Genomic DNA, 24135 nt, shown 5'->3' with positions numbered 1-24135 from the left:
TTCTTGAAGAAAAGGGACTCTCGTCTGTCTGTTGGGAACTGTTTTGGGAACAAATAAATAGGCGAGAGGTACAGGAGCATTAACAAAATTTCTCAGAGGGTTGTGTTGCAGAACTTAATGATGCTGACTCAAGTCACATGTAAAGATTTTATGAGACCGTTAAATGGCATTAAGTAAAAAAAAGAGAGACTTCGATATAACGACTGCAACAGCCTGTGCTGAAAAAATATATGCTTCTTTGATACAGATCCTGCTTTTTGGAACCTGAGGTTGCAATTCAATATACTTTTATCCCGGGGAGCAAGCGTCCTTAGAAACAATGAAGCTTAATTCTGGGTAAGCATGTGTAGCAGGAGTGGTCTCGAAAAGTTACTGGAAAACAACTGCCATCAACCTCCATTAGCTCGGCCAATGGGCAGGGATGATATGAGCTGTACTCCTGCAACATCTGGAGGTCCCCTATCCTTGATTTATAGGCTCTCTAGAAAGCTTGTCTAGGGACGCAGGTGGCGCTGTGGGTTAAACCACAGAGCCTAGGACTTGCCGATCAGAAGGTCGGCGGTTCAAATCCCCGCGACGGGGTGAGCTCCCGTTGCTCGGTCCCTGCTCCTGCCAAACTAGCAGTTCAAAAGCACGTCAAAGTGCAAGTAGATACCGTATTTTTCGCTATATAAGACGCACCAGACCATAAGATGCACCTAGTTTTTGGAGGAGAAAAACAAGAAAAAAATATTCTGAATCTCAGAAGCCAGAACAACAAGAGGGATCGCTGCGCAGCGAAAGCAGTGATCCCTCTTGCTGTTCTGGCTTCTGGGATAGCTGCGCAGCCAGCATTTGCTCCATAAGACGCACACACATTTTCCCTTACTTTTTAGGAGGGAAAAAGTGAGTCTTATAAAGCAAAAAATACGGTAAATAGGTACCACTCCGGTGGGAAGGTAAACAGCATTTCCATGCGCTGCTCTGGTTCGCCAGAAGCGGCTTAGTCATGCTGGCCACATGACCCGGAAGCTGTATGCCAGCTCCCTCGGCCAATAAAGCGAGATGAGTGCCGCAACCCCAGAGTCGGCCACGACTGGACCTAATGGTCAGGGGTCCCTTTACCTTTACCTAGAAAGCTTGTCTACATCACCACCAGTGCCTTTGGAGATAGCAACCATACTCCCCAGAGGAAGCAGACTCTGCTGGATTTGCTAACTTTGGGGTGATTGGAAGTCTGCCTTTATTCACCTTCTTGGTGTAACCGTAAACTGTGGTTTCATTAAACCGGGACCTTAAGTGCTAACGAAGGTAGGAGGCAAGGGGAGGAGTGGGGAAGGAGTGTGAAAATAAGGAGAACCTTGTTGGGTCAGGCCAGAGGAGTTCCTCTAGCACTCCATTCTCACAGTGGCCAGCTGGGTGCCCATAGGACGCCCGCAACAGCGCTCTCCTCGCCTGTGATTATCAGCAACTAGTACAGTGGTACCTTGGGTTACAGACGCTTCAGGTTACAGACTCAGCTAACCCAGAAACAGTACCTCGGGTTAAGAACTTTGCTTCAGGATGAGAACAGAAATTGTGCGGCGGCGATGTGGTGGCAGCAGGAGGCCCCATTAGCTAAAGTGGTGCTTCAGGTTAAGAACAGTTTCAGGTTAAGAATGGACCTCCAGAACGAATTAAGTTCTTAACCCAAGGTACCACTGTATTATGAGGCAGACTGCCTCCAACAGTGGAGGGAGAACAAAACCACATCATGGACTTTCATAGCCTTATCACCTACAGTGGTACCTCAGGTTACATACGCTTCAGGTTACATACGCTTCAGGTTACAGACTCCGCTAACCCAGAAATAGTGCTTCAGGTTGAGAACTTTGCTTCAGGATGAGAACAGAAAACGGGCTCCAGCGGCACGGCAGCAGCAGGAGGCCCCATTAGCTAAAGTGGTGCTTCAGGTTAAGAACAGTTTCAGGTTAAGAACGGACCTCCGGAATGAATTAAGTACTTAACCTGAGGTACCACTGTACAGATTTGTCTGACAGACCTGCTTTTAAAACCATCCAAGTTGGCTTCCATCACTACCACCTGTGGGAGTGAATCCCATAATAATGATAATGATAATAATAATAATAAAGATAATAATAATGATAATAATAATAATAATAATAATAATAATAATAATAATAATTTATACCCCGCCCATTTGGCTGGGCTTCCCCAGTCACTCTGGGTGGCTTCCAACAAAATATTAAAATACAATAATGCATCAAACATTAAAAGCTTCCCTAAACAGGGCTACCTTCAGATGTCTTCTAAAAGTCTGGTAGTAGTAGTTCTCTTTCTTTGACATCTGGTTTGACTTCTGCTATGTGAATAAATATTTTCTTTTGTCTGCCCTGGATGTCTCTGAGTAATGAGAGCGGGAAAACAATTTTTTGCTGTCCGCTTTCTCCACACTCTCTGCTTTCTGCCTAACTGTAGGGCCGGCCCTGACTAGAACACAGTTTAGCAGCTAGGAACAAGCAATAAATTCAGAGAATAGGCAAGTCAGAGGTGGCATTATAGAGAAGTATGAAATTATGCATTCGTGCCACCTCTGACTTGACTTTTCTCTGAATTTATTCCTTGATCCCAGCTGCTAAACTATGTTCTAGCCAGGGCCGGCCCTATCATTAGGCAGAAGGAGGTTGTTCCCTGGCCTTAGATTTCCATTGAGGATAGAGTTGCATGTGCCACAGAGCCTGCCCTGTGCCCCCCTAACTAGCCTGCTGCCCTCCAGTGTTATGGAGGATACTGTTATCATTTAAATAACTTATAATGCCGCTCCATGCCAAAATGGGCTTCTAAGCAGTTTACAGGTATAAAAACCAATTGCACGAGCATTAAAATATAAACATTCACAATGAAAATGCATAATGAAACAATCCATTTAAAACAACACAGCACTTAAAACAGTAGACTCAGGTCTGGCAATCAAGGGAACACCTACGGTAACAGGTGCATACCCAAAAGTCAGCAGAATGCCAGTGCAGATGGGACTTCTCATATTTCAGCAGTGTGGCCATTTTGTAATGCCACTGTCTTAATAATAATTTATAATAATAATAATTTATTATTTATACCCCGCCCATCTGGCTGGGCTTCCCCAGCCACTCTGGGCGGCTTCCAAAAAAATATTAAAATACTGTAATGCATCAAACATTAAAAGCTTCCCTAAACAGGGCTGCCTTCAGATGTCTTCTAAAAGTTTGGTAGTTATTTTTCTCTTTGACATCTGGTGGGAGGGTGTTCCACAGGGCGGGCGCCACTACCGAGAAGGCCCTCTGCCTGGTTCCCTGTAACTTGGCTTCTCACAGCGAGGGAACCGCCAGAAGGCCCTCAGCGTCTGGGCAGAACGATGGAGGTGGAGACGCTCCTTCAGATATACTGGACCTTGGCCGTTTAGGGCTTTAAAGGTCAGCACCAACACTTTGAATTGTGCTTGGAAACGTACAGGGAGCCAATGTAGGTCTTTCAAGATGTAGGTCATCAGTGGAAAAACTCACCTCTGCATCGCCACAAGTTGATTTTCAGTAGGTTGTGGCAACACTAACCAGGTCTCATTTGTTGATCTTAATGGCCATACAGGGCAATATACTGACATAATTTTCAACTGTCACTCCAGCTGAATAATGTATGTGGAATGGAGGGAACTAGAATAGTGTCCGCCATAAGCAGCAAAAAGTCGTTGGCTGGCCTTGAGCTTAGCAAACTGAGCCGCGAGTGTGGAAACCAAGCCACTGACTCCATTTGCAGGCTGGCCTCATATTAGGTTGGAGGCGTATCTGTTGATGGATTTGCTCTTTAAGCTCCACCATTTAATTTCCAGTTCAGAGTGCCTGTTCTGTTTTCTTTTCATAAGCAGAACAGTCATGTATGAAAGAAAACTCCCACTTAGGCTCTCAAATATTTCCATCCTTTTATGATGATGGCCTTGACTGGGGAGCTGATAGCATTGTCTGTGTTTTTCTTTACCCGCTAAGGGAGTAGGAAAATCCTCCTCTCCTTTCTTTTTAACCATTTGGAGAAGTTCCACTATAATGTCAAGTCACTTGCATCTCCTATGCTATAAATCAACTGTACTCTAGTTATCATATCTTGCAGTGTTCTTCTAATAGATCCTCCTGGCTCACATATTAAGGTTTTTTTTCAGCTGGCAAGAGTGATTGATTCCCCCCCTCCTCCCCACTGCTATACTCTCCTGCAAGATTTCCCACCAGTTCTTCTTTTTTAAAGCATTGTATTATTAAATTATTAGGACGCGGGTGGCGCTGTGGGTTAAACCACAAAGCCTAGGACTTGCCAATCAGAAGGTCGGCGGTTCGAATCCCCGCGACAGGGTGAGCTCCCGTCGCTGCGTCCCTGCTCCTGCCAACCTAGCAGTTCGAAAGCACATCATGTGCAAGTAGATAAATAGGTATCGCTCTGGCAGGAAGGTAAATGACGTTTCCGTGTGCTGCTCTGGTTCGCCAGAAGCGGCTTAGTCATGCTGGCCACATGACCCGGAAGCTGTATGCCGGCTCCCTCGGCCAATAAAGCGAGACGAGCGCCGCAACCCCAGAGTCAGTCACGACTGGACCTAACGGTCAGGGGTCCCTTTACCTTTTATTATTAAATTAATCAGCCATGTAATGCAGGGAAGGGGAACCTGTGCCCCCCCCCCGATGTTGGACTCCCATTAGCCAATGGTCAGGGGTGATGGGAGGCGCATATTTCGGCAACATCTGGAGGGCCAGTTTCCCCACTCCATAGTGGCCTCATCCACATATCACAGTAAACCAGGCATGGCCAAACTTAGCCCTCCAGATGTTTCGGGACTACAACTCCCATCATCCCTAGCTAACAGGACCAGTGGTCAGGGATGATGGGAATTGTAGTCCCAAAACAGTTGGAGGGCCAAGTTTGGCCATGCCTGCAGTGAACTATAAACGTGCTGTTCTTGGCCATGATTCCTGGCTTAGCGTTAGGTCCAAACCCAGGGTCATGGCTTATTTCATTCCACACAAACAATCATCTGTGGCTAAGGATTCCATTCACGTTTAAAGATGGAAATACCCAATTTGCTCTTTCCAAAACAATATGCAAACTGGAATACAGCCACCGTTCCAAATTTAAACTTCTCCCAATTTTGCAAGGCCATCCTCCAGCTGGGGAATGTGTCAGTTCCAAAAGTCAGTTTGGTTTATTGTGTTTAGCAAGCATTGTGTTTTCACAAACAACAACAACAACAGGAATACTGCTACTAATAATGGTTTACATTTCCACTTGCTGAGCCCTAGTGGATGAATCACCGTATTTTTCCGTGTATAAAATGCCCCCCATGTATAAGACGACCCCTATTTTTTGAGCCCCAAATCAAGAAATAAATAATTGCAACATTCCGTGTATAAGACGACCCCCAATTTTAAACTTAAAAAATTTGGGGGAAAAACATAGTCTTATACATGGAAAAATACAGTATTTCCCGTCCCCACCTCAAGTTTTGCTACATGAATCTGTAAAGCCTTAACAAGAAATTTAGATTTCTAAATCTAAAGCCTCTCTCTCTCAATTTATTTATTTGGTTTATCAAATTAAAGTTTTACAATCATATATCCAACATACATCATAAAAAAAAAGATTCCAAAGAATCTCCTGGACTTCCCTCCTCCCCTTTGTGGGCCCTATTATTAATCATTTCCTCCTGCATCTTTTATAACAATCCAAATCTTTTACATCTCCATTATATCCAAAATTCACCATGAAACTACAAGTGCAGCATATATATCTCTCAACATCGGACAGCAAAAGACAGGTCTTTGCAAGAGACGACCTTCCCTTCTGCGATCTTAGCAATGGGTGGATGTGATTGTTTCTGAGATTGTCACAGAAAGGGCACTCACAGAGTACATGAATTATGTCTTCTACTGATAACAGAGTTGCAGCTGCAAACCCTATCCTTCTTAGGAACTCCTTTATGTTGGCCTGTCCAGGCTGCTGATGGAAGGACGTTTAGTCTTGCCTGTGTAAAGGCTATCCTCATTTTAACATTTGGTAAATCTACCAGATATCTTGGCAGGGAATGGATTGTTGTTGTTGTTTAGTCGTTTAGTTGTGTCCGACTCTTCGTGACCCCATGGACCAGAGCACGCCAGGCCCTCCTGTCTTCCACTGCCTCCCGCAGTTTGGTCAAACTCATGTTGGTAGCTTCGAGAACACTGTCCAACCATCTCGTCCTCTGTCATCCCCTTCTCCTTGTGCCCTCCAGCTTTCCCAACATCAGGGTCTTTTCCAGGGAGTCTTCTCTTCTCATGAGGTGGCCAAAGTATTGGAGCCTCAGCTTCAGGATCTGTCCTTCCAGTGAGCACTCAGGACTGATTTCCTTCAGAATGGAGAGGTTTGATCTTCTTGCAGTCCATGGGACTCTCAAGAGTCTACTCCAGCACCATAATTCAAAAGCATCAATTCTTCGGCGGTCAGCCTTCTTTATGGTCCAGCTCTCACTTCCATACATCACTACCGGGAAAACCATAGCTACAACGGGATAAAAGAAGTATACAATTTATTAGATTGACAGGTCTTAATCTCAGCCACCTGTGATTGCATCTTGGCGACTCTCAGTGGGTAACGTGTACAAATAAGGCATACCGTATTTTTTGCTCTATAAGACTCACTTTTTCCCTCCTAAAAAGTAAGGGGAAATGTGTGTGCGTCTTATGGAGCGAATGCAGGCTGCGCAGCTATCCCAGAAGCCAGAACAGCAAGAGGGATTGCTGCTTTCACTGCACAGTGATCCCTCTTGCTGTTCTGGCTTCTGAGATTCAGAATAATTTTTTTCTTGCTGTCCTCCTCCAAAAACTAGGTGCGCCTTGTGTTCTGGTGCGTCTTATAGAGCGAAAAATACGGTATATTAGGGTAAAGACTGGCCACCATAAATTGAGCAATGCTGAATTCACACCAAGCATTTAAAGCGCTATGATACTACTTTAAACACTTGTGGCTTCCCCCCAAAGAATTATGGGAGCTGTAGTTTGTTGAGCGTGCTAAGAGCTGTTAGTAGGCCACTAATCAGAGCTACAATTCCCAGTGTACCCTATGAAGAGGGGTTGATTGTTGAACCACTCTGGGAACTGTAGTTCTGGGAGGGGAACGGGGGTTCTAACAACTCTCAGCACCCTTAAACCCACTATAAACCCACCACTAATGTGCTATTAGGGACGCGGGTGGCGCTGTGGGTTAAACCACAGAGACTAGGACTTGCCGATCAGAAGGTCAGCGGTTTGAATCCCCGCGACGGGGTGAGCTCCCGTTGCTCGGTCCCTGCTCCTGCCAACCTAGCACGTCAAAGTGCAAGTAGATAAATAGGTACCACTCCGGCAGGAAGCTAAACGGCGTTTCCGTGCGCTGCTCTGGTTCGCCAGAAGCGGCTTAGTCCTGCTGGCCACATGACCCAGAAGCTGTACACTGGCTCCCTCGGCCAAGAAAGCGAGATGAGCGTCGCAACCCCAGAGTCGGCCACGACTGGACCTAATGGTCAGGGGTCCCTTTACCTTTTAATGTGCTATTGTTGCATTGAATACCTGCAGAATATCTGCAAAAAAACCCAAACCCACCCATCAGAGTGCCTGCAGAACTCTCAGATGCCTCCTTTCCCTGCAAAGTTCTAACCCAACCTTATTTTTTTAAGCACATTAAATTGCCTGTCAGCAGGAGTCCTCCTTTACTATTCTGCAAAACAATAGGTCCATATTGCCAATTACCAGCCAAATTGTGCTTCAATCTACTGCTCTTAGGGCAAGCTGCCAGGAGCTCCCTTTCTGCTTGTTTAGTAGCCCTCGTATTTAACATTATGAGGAATCAGGCTTAAAGGCTCAAATGTGGCATTTTGGACAGTTTGAACGATCTATAAAATAAGAAACCAGCTCAGGGTGGTTGTTTTTGAGGGTTTTTTTTTTTTTGTAAGCTTGCAATGTCTAGACATGCTCCTTCTTTCGTTTTCTTCGACATGCCCAACCACCACACAGCGATATTACCACTTTTTCTTTCTTCTCTCGCTCTCTCCCCCCCTCACCCACCCAAGCAATCAGACAAGGCATAATAAACCGTCAGCGAGACCCCCACCCTGTTGTCTGCAAAATAAACATTCTTATTGTGGCCGCGGCCAAGCTCCTTAGGGAGAGCTTTAAGTCTGAAAATCCAAAAGACACACTGTGTCCCTTCTAATAATTTAATAGTCGAATGCCCCTTTATTTGCTCATTCTGTGGTGTCATGGAAGTTTTCAAAGATGCTGGCTTAGGTTTCGGGATTAGGTGAAACCAGAGCGCTTTAAACCTCTTTAGAGGGCCGGGATTAGGCCTACATCAGGCCTAATGCAGCCTTTTCTGTGCAAAGCTAAATTAAACAGCAAGAATATTTGTTGCACTCTTCGCTGCACAGGTGTTTGGCAGCTTCCCAGAAAGACTAAAGGAACCACTGGGGGGAGCAAGGGAAGGGAAGGGGGTGGGAGGGTGCCGTCGAAACCTGAGCGTTAGCTAAGTACTGCCGTATCGCTTGCAAACCTGGGGTCCCTTCTCCTTGCCCCCAAAGAGCTTCTGAGTGGTTTAAAGCAGGGGTATCATTTTTATGACTCTCCCCCACCCCCCGCCCTCAACACGAACGTGAGTAAATTGAATATCTACGGCACAAACGGACCAAGGGCTCGGTATGGCGTGTGGGTAAAAACCATGGATTGCTTCGCAGCAAATGAATACGCACCGGTTGGCCAAACAGCTGCATTGTGTTGCAAGAACACAAGTGGGACCAATGTGACAAAAAAAAGAGAGCAAAATGCGCTAGCAGGGAGTACTCTTGATCAGAATCCGCCAGCCAGCCCTGCCCATTTCTGGGACACTCCGTTCCATCCCGATTTTCTGTGGATGGTGTCACACTAGGACAGGGATCGGCAGCCTAAGGCCCACCACATGGGCCCATGTGCTGCCCACTCGGCGAGTCCCCACATGCCGTGCCAAACCAGCGCAGCACATCGACTCACTTCCGCGGTGCCGGAAATCGCATCTGTGCAGATGGAGCAATGGGAGTTCACCCCATCGTGGGGATTTGAACCGCCAACCTTCTGATAGGCAAGCCCAAGAGGCTCAGTGGACCCAAGTACCTAACCATCTCAGGCCCTCTGGTTGGCAGGGGAGGCCCCGTTACTGATGCCACTTCTGGCTGTTCTTACAGGGTCATCATGGTGGTGGCTCCTCATCTGTGGAAAGCCCTCCCTAGTGAGGCTTATCTCTCCCTCTCTCATGATGTACTTTCAGCAGAAATTTTAAAACATTCCCATTTACCCAGGCATTTGATGGCTGAAAGACCCTAGTCATAGCAACGATTAGTAACAGTGAGTTATTGGATTGCTTTTAAATGCTTTAAAAATGTTTTAATTGTTTTTGTTTACTTGTTTTGTGTTTTTCAATGGTAGTTTTGCCATTTTGATGTTTGCTGCCCCGGGCTCCTTTGGGAGGAAGGGTGGGATAGAGATAATTAATAACAATAACAATAAGAAGATTACTGGGCACAGATCCGTGCACCTCAGAAAGTGTATTGTACACCTAGAAAAGGTCAACCAAAAGAATCAAAGAACTGGAGCAACTTCCCTATGAGGAAAGGTTACAACATTTTGGGGGGTTTTAGCTTTAGGAAAAAAGAGTAATGGGATAGATAGGTGATAGAGGTATGCAAAATGATGTACAGTGTGGAGAAAGTTGTTCAAGAGAACTCAGGGCCATCCAATGAAGCTGAATATAGAAGATTCAGTAAATGCAAAAGGGCAGTCCTTCATACAGCCCATAGTTCACAGTGTAAAATTTGTGACTAAGGATGTTGTGATGGTCGCTAACTTAAGATGGCTTGAAGGGGTTTAGACAACTTCAGGACCCACCTACACTATACATTTAAAGCAGTATTTTGCCACTTTAAACAGTCACGGCTTCCCCCAAAGAATCCTGGGAAGTGGTTTGTTAAAAGTGGTTAGGAGACCCCCTTTTCCCCTCTTGAAGCTTTGTAAAGGGCATTGTGGGAAATTAAATGGGCTCCCAACCACCAAGGACCACTGTCTGGTGAACCCACAGCCGGGGGGGGGCAGGCCTTCAGTAGCCAAGGGTTCTGTAGACATTTTTGTCTTGCAGGTCAGACACCCGGAGCTCCTTGGAGGAAAGGTGGAATGGAAAATCAATCAATCTATCTATCAATCGTGCACCCTTTTCTATGACCTTTGACCTGATCCAACAAGGCTCTTCTTAGATCTAACTATGGTCCATCCCCTTATGGTCCATCCCCTTATGACATTAGTCATTAGATCCACTGAAGTCAATGGATGTGACTTAAGTCTTAATGTCAATGAATCTACGCAGGACTTAGCTGGATACAACTCCATGATTCCAGTCCTCTTCGTTTTTGCCAAAAGGGCTGATTCACATAGGAAGCTCTCTTCTACAGAGTCAGACCAGACTCTATCTAGCTGAGTAATGTACTGCAAACTGGCAGCGACGCTCTGGGTTTGAGACTTAAAAGAGTTTCACTGGAAGAATGAACATTGAGCCTTTTTTTGTGCAAAGTAGGAGCTCTGGGACGTGGGTGGCGCTGTGGGTTAAACTACAGAGCCTAGGACTTGCCGATCAGAGGGTCAGCGGTTTGAATCCCCGCAATGGGGTGAGCTCCCGTTGTTCGGTCCCTGCTCCTGCCAACCTAGCAGCTTGAAAGCACGCCAGTGCAAGTAGATAAGTAGGTACCACTCCAGCGGGAAGGTAAATGGTGTTTCCGTGTACTGCTCTGGTAAACCAGAAGCGGCTTAGTCATGCTGGCCACATGACCTGGAAGCTGTATGCCGGCTCCCTCGGCCAATAAAGCGAGATGAGCGCCACAACCCCAGAGTCGGCCACGACTGGACCTAATGGTCAGGGGTCCCTTTACCTTTAGGAGCTCTACCTTTTAGCGTGCAAAAGAATGCAGAGGCTACTGGACCTTTAACAGTTGTGCAGAGCAGTAAAGAGAAGAGAGAGATTCTACTGGTGCAGGCAGCTTGTCCTCCAATCTACACCTGGGGATTGATTGATTGATTGATCGATCGAATACAACTATTAAAAGCGCAGGGAGTGTGTCCCCCTTTTCCTTTTGCAACCGGCCAACTCCACCTACCGCTAAATGCCATAGCTGCCAATTAAATACCCCCCTCCCACACGCACCCCTTTGCTAGCGCCCCCATTAACACCTGCCCGCCCTCCCTCCCTCCAAAACTCCAGATTTGCAACATTCCTCAACGTTCCACCGCGCCGGGCTGCAGCCCAGCCGAGGAATCAAGCCTGCGCATGCGCCGCGGAGCAGGGAAAGCCTTGCCGCAGAGGCGGTCGAGCCGCCTCGGAGTCCCTGTCACGTGACGGTGTTGTCGGCGCGCCCGCTCTCTCTCTCTTTCTCTGTGCTCCATGCGTAGCCCTGCGCCCTGCGTGCTGTGCAGCCGGGCAGGCATCGCCTGCAGATCGCCGATCGATCGTCTTCCTCATGGGTGAGGAATGTAATGTAGTTAGCGAGTGAGGGGGGATATTTGTGGGGAGGGGCGAATGGGGGCTCTTGGGGGGGGAGAGGCCTGTTGGAGAGGAGGCCATTCTCCTACCCAGTAAGGCCTTCTTTGGATTCCCCCCACGCTCCGTAGTTATGGTTTTACAGCTGCAGAGCAGGTTGAAATTCAACCGGTCTAGCCTTGCCTGTGGTGAGGGGGGTGGGCTTTGACGCCTCTAGTAATGCGACACTTTGGATACTCCTCCCCCTCTGGCAGGCCTAAGTTAGCAGCTGTGAGGCAGGCAGGAACCCAACAGGTCAAGCCTTTAATCTTACCTGGTGAGGCATGCTTTGGGTTGCATGGCGGTCCTCTGCTCAGCCCACCCACCCTCATTTGGCGTGGCCTTTATTTATTTTTTATTTTCAAAATATTTTTTATTAATTTTCCATTTAAACATATATAATCACATTGTTATTATCCACTTTACTTCTTTGGCTCTTTAGAGCCTGTCGACTTCCTTCCCTCCCACCTCTTGGCTTTCAAAACTAACCTTTATATCACAGCATTCTATATATTTTCCAATTCTAATGTAACTCATTACTAAATACCTCAAAATTTAAATAAATATAGAAAGGTAAAAAACACTTCTCATTACAAGTCTTCAGATAACCCTACTAGCGTTGTTAATTGCTTACAACGATCTTTCAAATGTTGTATAATTTTTCTCCAGTCTTTTTGGAATACTTGATCGTGCTGGTTTCGGATTTTTCCTGTCAGTTCCGCAAAGTCCATCATTTTCACCTGCCGCTCTTCTTCCGTTGGTACTTTGGCATGGCCTTCAACAGCTGGAATGCAGGGAGAAATTCAACAGGTGCAATTTCCTATAGAAAGGTTGCAGTATTATAGGGTGGAAGGGGGCTTGACGCAGGGAATTCAACAGGTGTTGCCTTGCCTGCAGGGACAAGAGCTATTTTATTTGGTAAGGGGCGTTCTTTGGATTCCTGCTGGCAGAGCTGAGTCTCTTGCAGCTGTGGAGCAGGAATCCAACAGGTAGAGCTAGCATCTTTACTGTATATGGCACAGCGCTCTTTCGACTGCATGGTGCCCCCTTCCTGCCCGCCCAGTGATGCAGAATGTGAATACCAGGGCAGGGAATGGAATGGAATAGAAAAGGAAATAAAAGCAGCTAAGCAACTCATAACATAAGCAAAAACACATAACACAACACACCATCAGACAAACAGGACAGCTAAAAACAACAGAGCGGGTTGAACAATGATCAGCTTACAAAACATAAAATGCCTGCGCAGATAAATATGTCTTAGCCTGGCATTGGAAAGCTAACAATGGTGGCGCCAGACATACCTGAAATGGGAGGGGTGTTCAACAGATGGGACACCACAGTGGCTTTAACAAGAGGTTAAAAACCCAACAGGAATTACTTCCCTTCTAGATATTCTGGGCGAGGGCTTTCCAGCATAAAATGAGAAGGATTCCTCCATCTAAGTAAAATACAATGATAAAGAAGCTTAAACCCAATAGTGAACTGGTGGTAACCTTCTGCACATTGATGCTTGTGACTCTCATGCTTTCACAGTGTCAGACAAAAGCCTTTTCATTTTCCCAGGCTTTTAAAATGTTAGATCATTTGTTGCATTGACCATGTTTATTATTTTTCTATTATTTGTTTTATTGCTGTCGTGTGTGTGTGTGTGTGTGTGTGTAAAAACTAAGCTTATATGGTGGGTGGGGAATAATTTTCTTAAATAACCAAATAAAGATACACCCTTTGAAGGTGAAGCTGTGTTTCTAACAGGAGTGAGCAAGGCAGGAATCCGAAAGGTGTGGTCTTTCCGTGTGAATACAGGGTATGAGGCAGGATTTGTTGCTGAACCTGTCCCTCCTCCCTAGCATTTTCCCCTTGCCTTACCAACCGAATGCTGGCAAAAAATCCAACAGGTGTCATCTTCTTCATTGACATACAGTGAATTTCTGCCTGTCCCTTGATGCCAGTTAGAAAAAGGAGCACTTGCAGAAAGTGAATCTGGCAATCAGAAATGATAGAGATGATACTGAATGGTTCAATAGCTAATAGATAACTTTCCTTCTTTTAGACATTGCATGTTTTTTCAAGTGTGTGTGAGAGAAGGGAGGTTGCCTCTTCAAGGACTAGGACCTGCCAGCTACAGTTTCTGTAAGTATCTGGGTTTAAAATAATGAACCTTTTTGCGATTTTTAAAATATCTGCTCGTCCATAAGAACACAAGAGCCTGTTGACACTGGCGGAGGAAGAGGCGTGCGGGGGGAGCTCATTGCCCCCGGGATGCATGCCAGCCCCGCCCCCACCTGCTCTCCACCCCCGCCGCCCCCCCATGCCAGAGCATGAAGCTCCGCCAATGCCTGCTGAATGAGGCCAGGGGCCCATATAGTTCATCACCCTGTTCTCACAGGGGCCAAGTAGATGCTTCTGGGAAATTCTCAAGCTGGACCCAGGCACAAGAGCCTCTCCCCCCTGTAGTTTCCAGCAATAGGTATTCAGAACCATTACAGTGGTACCTTGGGTTACATACGCTTCAGGTTACATACACGTCAGGTTACAGACTCTGCTAACCCAGAAATAGTACCTCGGGTTAAGAACTTTGCTTCAGGATGAGAACAGAAATCGCGGCGCAGCAGCAGTGGGAGGCCCCATTAGCTAAACTGGTGCTTCAGGTTAAGAATAGTTTCAGGTTAAGAACGGACCTCCAGAACGAATTAAGTACTTAACCTGAGGTACCACTGTACTGCCTTCCAACCGTGGAGGCAGAGCGTAGCCAATGTTAGCCTTGTCCCTCATGAATTTGTCTATTCTTCTGTTAAAGTCATTAAATTGGTGGTCTTGTTTTAGGCCATTAAGAGATGGATTGATTCAAAATATTTATAGATTGCTATTTCATAAACTATGAGAAAGCAGTGTACAGCAAAAATACGTAAGACCATACAATAAAAACCACATCAGAAAGTTAAAAACAGGCATCACTTAACCATTCTGGGAAGATGTATTATTAATTTCTTGCGTAGGCCTGGCAGGACGGAAATTTTTTCAGCAGGTGTAGAAAGAGAAGGTGCCGTACCAGTCTTCATCAATATGATTAAGGAGCAATAAAAATATATTTAAATTATGTCAAATTCCATCTATAGCAGCCACTTAAATTATAACCTTAAGCTCGGTATTAATAACCAACGAATACCATATTTTTTGCACCATAACACTCACTTTTTTCCTCCTAGAAAGTAAGGGGAAATGTCTGTGCGTGTTATGGAGGAAATGCCTACGGGTGGCATGCCTACAGATTTTCCTCCTCTAAAAACTACGTGCGTGTTATGGTTGGGTGCGTGTTATAGAGCGAAAAATACGGTAAGTGCATGAGCAAATAAGTCTTGCTGGGGCACAAGTGAGGGGCCACCACTAAAAAGGCCTGTCTTTGTGTTGCAACCATATGCAGCTGCATCAGAGGGGGACACACAGAGAAGGGGTTCAGATGAATGCAAGTTCTGTGTACTCTCTGATGTGCTACATACACTTCCCTGCCTGGTCATGTAAAGATGATTTCTTACTTGCTCCAGGCGAGTGGTTGTTTTCAAGCTTACAAGTAGGGATGCAATAATATTCCTGTAGTTTTATCTGTTCATCAATTCTTGTAGTAGGCTTAGGGGGGGGGAAATGCAAATTGCCCATGACCTGGAGCATTTCCTTTTTAGGTCAATCAGTTTGCTGATTTTTTGCCTCATTTACCTGAGCTTATAATATTGCTTGGCGCACCTCATTTTAGGCAGCGAGCCAAGATAATAAGCGCATCCAAATGTGTAATTTTACACAAAGCAGCCTCTGGTGCCTTTGGGTCCTTTGCAAATAAGCAGGAACAATTTTTAAGGGATGTTTGGACATGCTGGAGACCAGCAAGGTAACTTAAATCAGGAGCAGTACATCAGAAGTACATCAGAATAGGTGTGCACACATGTGATCAGTAGTGGCTGGGGCCCATTTGGACAGGCAGGGAACCCAGACAGTAGGTGGAGCCAGAGGCAATGGCAGGCAGAGCCAACAAATTCTACTTTCATCGCCACCCTCTTCCCTCCTGAGTTCTAGAAGGGCAACACTGAGACTCAGGAGGTGAAAGCTGTCAGGCAGGGCCACCCCAAAGACCTTTTTGCAAGTAAGAAGGCAGGCAGGTGGGGCATTCACCTTAATGGACCCAGCTTCCACTGGGTGCAATGAAGAGTTTCGTTTCAGGCAGCATTCTTGTCCCAGTTCGGAATTATCATCTTAAGAGCACTCCAAACCCCTGTGCAGAAGGTCAGGGGAAGAAGGAAAAAAACCCCTCCTCCTTTGCTATGCCAGCTTTCAGGTTGAAACACCCTTTTCAGGGATTTCTGCTATCGCCATTGACAATGCAGCTGGCTTCCGGGCGAGTGCATTGATCAACTCCCTCACTGGTTGAGGCAGCACAGTGCAGAGGGACCCCTCCACCTCAACTAACATCCTCCAGCCTTCCCTAGGCTACGATCCTAAACTCATGTGCTGGGAAGATCCTCTGAACTCTGTATTTCTATGCAAGCATGCATGGGACGCGGCTGCTAATGTCACTTATTTCACAGTAGGAGAGTTTGGGCAATTGTATCTTGACTGGTTTGTTCACTTGCACTGCGATGGGAGGAACAAAGAGTTTACTTGGGCAGGAAAAAGGCTCATTCATATTTCTGCTTATTAAGCCGAGATAAGGATCACTCGGATGTAGTTAACAGGTTACACTGATGCAGGCATTTTGTGCTAAGGGAAAAAAAACAGTGTTTTGGAGGGTAGTAGTGTAAGCAGGTACAGGGTTTTTTTTGGGGGGGGGGTTAGCAGAGCCCAGTCGTATGTCCATTTTAGTCGGAGGTAAGTCCCACTGGGTTCAATGAGGCCTCATCCTCCGTAAAATGTACCACTGCACTTGCACTGTGCAAATATCCTATGCATGTTTTTAAATGTTTTGCTCAATACAGTTTACTCCCTAGTCAATGTACTTGGGTTTTAGTTTAAATATCTTTGATCAATAGGGTCAAAAGCCTATGAAATGCTGATGGATATGCAAACCAATTTTATTCCTGATTAAAACAGCTGGTTTGGACTATTACAAATGCAATTTTTGTAGACATCTTGAACTGGCATCATTAGGGCTCCAGAGGGCAACATGCTCTGCTAGCAGCTGGTGCTTGGGATCTTTGTACCATGAGATCATATCAAACCACCTCCCAGATATTTAATCTCGGTGACCTGTAAATGCCCAAACAAGTGACCCACACCTTATAATTTTGTGCAATTTGAATTTGATGGTCTCTCTCTCTCTCTCTTTTATGACTCTTGAATGCTAACTGCCAACCCTGTGGTTCAAGACCTTGCTGAAAAGGGTGGAGTTAAAGAGCAGTATTACCATCCAGGCAAGAAAAGCCCTTCTAAATTCCATTGATCTCAATGGGAGGATTAAATATGGGCTTAGATTGCTCCGTTTGAGATTGGTGGGACTTCAAAGGCTTGGTTCTCAGTATGTGTTTTCATGGTGAAATGATCAAATCACTGCTTAGAGAGTATTGTAGTTTAGGAGGAGATGAGAACTAGAGTATCGCTGCTGTAGTAAGCAATTAATTTATTGGTGATTTAGAGAACAACCTTCAGATTATGTTTTTGAACCTAAGAAGAGTCTGCTGGATCAGACCAATGGTCCATGTAGTCCAGAGGTCGGCAACCTAAGGCCCATGGGCCGGAAGCGGCCCATTAGGGTTTCTTAACCGGCCTATGAGCTGCCCCTGAACGTAGCCTCCCGCTTGGTGAGTCCCCATGCGCTGTGCTAAACTGGCGCAGCGCGGCATGGGGAATCTCTTCTGTGGCTCCAGAAATTGCTTCTGTGCATGCCCAGATGCCGGAAATCGCGTCTGCGCATGTCTGCGGCGCTGGAAATCACTTCTGTGCATGCCCAGACACGGGAAATCACTTCTGTGCAGGTGTGATTTTTGGCATCTGGGCATGCGCAGAAGCGATTTCTGGCGCCGCAGACATAACCAGACGCGATTTCCAGCATCACACCGCGCCGGTCCGGCCCACAGAGGATCTCCATGGGAGTGATCTGGCCCATGCACGGTAAGCCTTGCTGACCCCGATGTAGTCTAAGATCCTGTTCCCAGATGCCCGTGGGAAGCCTGCAAGCCGGACATGCATGCAGCAGCACTCTGTCCACCTGTTATTCCCGGGAACAGACTTTCAGAGGCGTGCTGCCTCTGACAGTCCAGGTGGGACATTGCTTCCCATTGACAGGAGACCACCTGCTGCTGGTTTGAGCTGCTGAGAACTATAGGCCAAAACATCTGAAAGGCACCAGATTGTGGGATCTAACTTTGAGTAGACTTGTCTAGGATAGTGCTGTAAACACTGCAGCCTGCCTTTGTGATTTGGTGCCCAAAAATTTGTAGGCTGGCCATAGCTCATAAACCTTACCAATTACTTATGAGCTTTGGATAATCTCTCTCTCTTTTTTGTATCTTTTAATATTTGGGGTTAAGCAATGAAAACAGTAGTTGAATGGGGTGCTGATCATACAGAAAGACTCTGTTTATTATCTAGGAACATACCGTACTTTTCCATGTATAAGACTATGTTTTTTCCTTTAAAAATCATGCCAAAAAGTGGGGCTCTCCTTGATTGCTTGCTGCCACGGCTGTCAGCAGCTATTGTGCGTGTTATTGGTTGCTGCGTCAATGGGTGGTGTTGACTGGCTGATGCTCTGGCAGTTGGGCGGGCGATTGGCAGCTTCTGCTGGCGATGGGGACAGATGGGAGGCGGATTTTGCGATGCGGTCAGGCGAGCGGTTTTCGGCAATCCCCCCTGAAAAAAGCTCAACAACTCTGTGCCATCTCCCCCCATTTTCTTAAATTTGATTCCCCCCAAAATAGGGGGTGTCCTATACATGGAGGCGTCTTATAGATGGAAAAGTATGGTATATACTGAGTCAGATTGCTGCTTCGTCTTGCTCAGTATTGCCTATCTAAATTAACTAGGATTTTTGGCAGGGGTTGCTTCCAGTCTTACCTGAAGATGCCTGGGACTGAACCTGGGATCTTTTGCATTCAAGGCAGAGGCTCTCCCATTGAACTATGGCCCCTTCCCTACAAAGTCTAAAAAGTTATTGTACTCCACACACTCGTGCTTAGCATATGAGGGCATTTGTCTGAACACAGCTTATTTCTTTATTTAAATGTAACAGCATTATTCAGTCACTGTAATATTTTCTTCATAACCTTAAATCATTGTCCCTCACATGTTGTTAAGGTTCCTAGCCAGACATTTTCCTGTTCTTTCTGTATAAACCATGAATTGCAGACACTATTGTATTGCGTATTCTCGTGTCTTTTTATAGAATTTCTTTTTTGTCCCTCAGGGTGAAGATTTTCCATAAGCTTATCCATAAAAAACACACATAGATCTGTTTCACTGGCAGCCTAAAAACTGTGAACAAGTCAGCTGTAACGAGTTGGCTTTTGTCAAGAAAAAACAACTAATTCTCAGGATTCCATTTTCCAAGATAGATGAATGTGCTCTGCCCCTATTGGAGGAGGAGTAAGTTCTGAGCAGTGAAAAAGTCAACACTCAAACTTTCCCCCTTTCTCTCTTTTTTGCTTATATATATAAAAAAGTCACCATCAAGTGGAAATTTGCATAAATGTCCAATCTAACCCAAGTGTTGTTGGTTTTTTTTTTTTGGTGTGTGTCTGTGTGTGTATAGGATCTGAAAAGGAAGGAATATTACTTTGATCCAACACACCCAGATGGATGGATTTACTGCTTCTTTAATATTAAAATGTCGACGTATGAAAAAAGTGAGGTTGGCAGGATGAGTCGAGGGTTTCGAATTAACACAGGCTCAACATCCATTGTTTAAACTCCTGAGCCGTTTCAAAATTATGAGCCTCTGTGGAGCAGTTAAAGTGATCCCCCTAAAAATGAGAATAAAATGAACCTATGAAAACACTTTTTAGCTCTCGATCTTCCTGAGACTTGAGGACAAATTTCTCTCCCAGGAACTTTGTTTAAACATGGACAAAAGTGGGTTCTGTGGGCTTTGGTTTGGCCGTACACAGTGGCTGCATTTTAATGGGTCTTACGCTGGCTCTGTTAGTATTGATGTTGCGGAGGTAGTTGGGGAATGTTCCTCAGGGGCAGAAGGGTTGGTGCACCCATAGCTCCCCCATAGGTGTTAGAGGGAAGCACCCAGCTCAGTGGGAGAGCACAGATAGTGGGCCCAGAGGCAAAAGTGGATGGCACAACATGTGCAATTCTTAGCTGCTGTATTTCAGATACAAAAAAATTGCCAGATGTTTATATGACATTGTCTCCCCCATCTCTCCATTCTCATCCAGACAAGCAAGAAATGCCATCACAGTTCAAGGACACGCTCAAGCCTGGCAAAAGCACTTAAGGCAAACTTCCTCAACCTCAGCCCTCCAGATGTTTTTGGCCTACAACTCCCATGATCCCTAGCTAGCAGGACCAGTGGTCAGGGATGATGGGAATTGTAGTCTCAAAACATTTGGAGGGACGAGGTTGAGGAATCCTGACTACTGGTGGACCTAGGACTACTGGTGGACCAGGGACTGGGCATAAAGATCTCTGGATGAATTACATGATGATGTTTGAATGGGTGGTGTTTATGGGCTGTCAGTCATTCCCTGTCTCCTCCAGAAGGGTGAATTACCCAGCCTCTGCTGGCACCTTTCCAGACATCCGGCCCCACCAAAGTCAGGCAGCCACGACCTGACTGCCTTCTTTCTTAGAACTAGTCTAGAAGGTGGCATTTGGCTATCAACTTACTGCTGCTTAGTCTCAGTGTTAAATAACTCAGCAGGGAGGAAGATGGCTACAGAACTAGAATTGACTCTGCCTGTCATTTGTTATGGCTGCCCCTGTTGTTGGCCTTATACCCAACCAGTCCCAATGAACGCCAACAACCACGAGTCTCAGGTTTACTGTCCCAGGCCAAATGTTTTCTGCGAGGATTGAGCACCCTCCCTGTTGCATCTTGTTCGGTACTTCAAGAGAAAGATACTGCCTTTAAAAATTAGGCAAGACTTTCCAAACCCACACAGCTGCAGCAGTTTCCCCAGGGAAGCAGTCTGTTCTGCAAGGCTGATAGTAGAAAGAGTAACCAGAGTATTAAGTGGAAGGCCAAACTTTGGCTCTGTGTTGATTAGAAAGAAAATCCTGGTTGTAAAAATAAATGAGTTTGATGCATTATTTTCCTAAATATTCTTTCCCCCAACCTGGGCCATAAATCTATTTTATGGTTCGCATGAGAGAGGGTGGAGAAACTCCTTTTTTAATGTAATCTTCCCAGAAACTGAAAGGCACATGAGTTGGAATGCTCATCCAAAAATGCACAGCCAGATTAGGCTTTTCATTGTTTTCCTTAGCCCAACAATATTTCACTTCATTTAGCCACTGGCTGACAAAGCTTGAGCTTGCTCCATGTTTTTCTGTATCACAGTTGGGGGACCCATAAGCCTTCCAGATGTTGTCGGCCTCCATCTCCCATCAGCTGTGGGCCTCCATATGCAGTTGGACTTCATCTGTTCCGGTCATCATGGTTGGGGATGTGGGGAGTTTCAGTCCTGCAACATCTGGAGAACCACAGGTTCCCCATCCTTGGTCTTCCATTGATTCTCAGCTAGTGGGTCACAAGCTACACTGGGGTCGCATGCTGGTTTAAGGTGACTGACCAGTGGAACTCGTTCCCACAGGAAACAGTAATGCCCACCAGCCTAGGTGGATTTAAACAAGGATTAGACTAATTCATGGAGGAAAAGGCTTTCATCATGGCTACTAGCCATGATGGAGACAACATCTTTTCTGAATACCAATGCAGACAGGGAGGGTGCTCTTGTGCCCAGGTCCTGCTTGTGGGTTTTTCCTAGGTATCTGGTTGGCCTCTGTGAAAACAGGATGCTGGACTAGATGGGCCATTGGTCTGACCAAGCAGGGTCTTCTTACATTATGTAACCTTAGATATTTTCTTTCTTAAATAATTTTTGGTGAGGAGGAGGAGACAGTGAGAGATGGGATGTCTGCACAAAAATGCTTAAAAGGGGGCCCCATGATGAAGATGGACCCCTAGTCTTAGAAAGTCAAAAGCTATTCATCCGAACTTGTTGCTTTCAGAGTCTGAAGTAGCCGCTGGATGGAAACAGGAGGCCTTTCCTAATCGATCTTTGAATGTGGGCATTCATTAATACAGTGGTACCTCAGGTTACATATGCTTCAGGTTACATACGCTTCAGGTTACAGACTCCGCTAACCCAGAAATAGTACCTTGGGTTAAGAACTTTGCTTCAGGATGAGAACAGCAATTGTGCAGTGGCGGCACAGTGGCAGCAGGAGGCCCCATTAGTTAAAGTGGTGCTTCAAGTTAAGAACAGTTTCAGGTTAAGAACAGACCTCCAGAACGAATTAAGTTCTTAACCCAAGGTACCACTGTACAAGTGTTTCCTTGTCCTAATGAATCATCCTGACGCTGTGTGTTGTGATGGATTGTCTTGGGATAATTCGCCTACTTCTTAATATTATAGGTGTTTCGTTATACTTTGGGCCCAAGTGACTGCCAGTTTTCACACCTGGGCGAGGGTGTTGCCAGCTGAGCGGTTCATCCTTGTCATGCTGTTAATTATCTTTGGAGAATCTCAGGAGCAGGGGTCAGCAAACTTTTTCAGCAGGGTGGGGCAATTTTTGGGTGGGGGAATGAACGAATTCCTATGCCCCACAAATAACCCAGAGATGCATTTTAAATAAAAGGACACATTTTACTCATGTAAAAACACGCTGATTCCCGGACCATCCGTGGGCCAGATTTAGAAGGCGATTGGGCTGGATCCGGCCCCCGGGCCTTAGTTTGCCTACCCATGCTCAGGAGTGTGTTTCTCCCCTTACCCTTTTCACTTTGGGAACTTTTTTGGGGACAACCTTTGAGAAGCCAGGCTCATAGCTCTTTCTCAGGTGTCTCTGTTTGCTTTATCAGACGTTCAGAAATCAGAAACCCAACCATAGAATTGACACTGCCAGCATAAGTTGACTGAGCATAGAGGTGACGAGGCCTAAAAAGACTTCTGATATGACCGGTGTTTGGAACAACTTTTGTAACTACAGTGGTACCTCGGGTTAAGTACTTAATTCGTTCCGGAGGTCTGTACTTAACCTGAAACTGTTCTTAACCTGAAGCACCACTTTAGCTAATGGGGCCTGCTGCTGCTGCTGTGCCGCCGGAGCCCGATTTCTGTTCTCATCCTGAAGCAAAGTTCTTAACCCGAGGTACTATTTCTGAGCATCTGTAACCTGAAGTATATGTAACCCGAGGTACCACTGTACTCTGAAGTAACTGAGTAGTTTCAGCTACATATGTCACCTTGAGCACATTGGTGGCAGGCTGGCTTAAACAAATGAATAAAGCACATGTTACGAGGCAAAGACAGGGTTACTTATGTAAGGGCCTGGGAAGGCTGAGCCAAGAGATTTTGCTGTCTGAGGCAGAAGAACAAATGTCACAACTCCCCACAAAAGTACATAGTAAGTCCCCAGGTTTTGGCACCTGAGGCCACCTACCCCTATCCTTAGAAGTAAAAATATAGTGGTAATAAATTTGCCCTTTCATAATGCCAAAAACCAGTTGCCCAAGGTGGCCTCCTGACTCTGTCTAATAGTTGGGCCGGCTCAGGCCAAGGCATTTGAAAGAGATAATTGGTAGGGAGGAAGAGGATATTTAGTCTTCTCCCCCCACCCCTAGCCACCAGGTCTCCCCTACAGATTTGCTCTCCCACCCCTGCCCATTTTAGCCCATTCTTCCTGTGGCGGCTTGGCGATCAGAAGTAAGCCCAGTTGAGGGGAAAGTGTGTTTGAGGCTGGAGCATATGTGCAGATGAGGTTGATGTGGTGGTGCGGGGGAGGGTTAAGCTCCGCCCACCCGCCAGTTCTCACTGACAAATGCCCCGCCCCCACGTGGGCGCTCCCTTGGCAAGTGCAGGTTTGGGAATGCAAGCCGTTCCGCCTGAAGAGCTTAAGCCAAAGGCTTATTACATGCATATTTCCTGAGATCATCCTTTCAGATACTTGAAGCAATTTATTTTTATGAGTCAAGAGATGTGATGATGAGGGATCCGGTCTCTGCATAGGACAAACCTTCCAACATCTTGAATGCCTTCCGAACAACTTCAGATGGATGCATTTCAGAATCTGTTTTGTTTATTTAAAAAATGTATATCATACCCATCAAGTAGTACAGTTAATGGAAATCGAAAGCAATGGACCAAAACAGGGTTGTAAGGTGGTGATATGTTTGCCATCTCCAAATATCTGAAGGTCCGTCACATGGAAGATGGGAAAAACTTGGGTATTTTTGTTGCTTCAGAGCAGGGGTCAGCAAAATTTTTCAGCAGGGGGCCAGTCCACTGTCCCTCAGACCTTGTGGGGGGCTGGACTATATTTTGGAGCGGGGGGGGAGAACGAATTGCCCCGCAAATAACCCAGAGATGAATTTTAAATAAAAGCACA

General features: G+C 45.9%; 1 protein-coding gene across 3 annotated transcripts in view; it reads left to right on the top strand.

The window, feature by feature from the left end:
* The first annotated feature begins 11402 nt into the window (after positions 1–11402).
* GNB1L (G protein subunit beta 1 like) overlaps positions 11403–24135 on the top strand; it is an 84670-nt gene continuing 71937 nt past the window's right edge. The window contains exons 1-2 of one of the 3 annotated variants that reach the window (XM_080985248.1): positions 11403–11537; positions 13646–13725. The gene's annotated coding sequence lies outside the window, so the exon portion shown is untranslated. Of the gene's footprint in view, positions 11538–12261; positions 12403–13645; positions 13726–24135 lie in introns of those variants that run through there. The other 2 variants (XM_080985249.1, XM_080985252.1) reach the window with 2 other exon arrangements.

The sequence above is a fragment of the Podarcis pityusensis genome (genome assembly GCF_964106645.2).
Source record: "Podarcis pityusensis genome assembly, chromosome: 16".
Taxonomy (NCBI): domain Eukaryota; kingdom Metazoa; phylum Chordata; class Lepidosauria; order Squamata; family Lacertidae; genus Podarcis; species Podarcis pityusensis.
The sequence above is the reverse complement of the archived record's forward strand: the minus strand, read 5'-3'. Positions and strand labels throughout refer to the sequence as shown.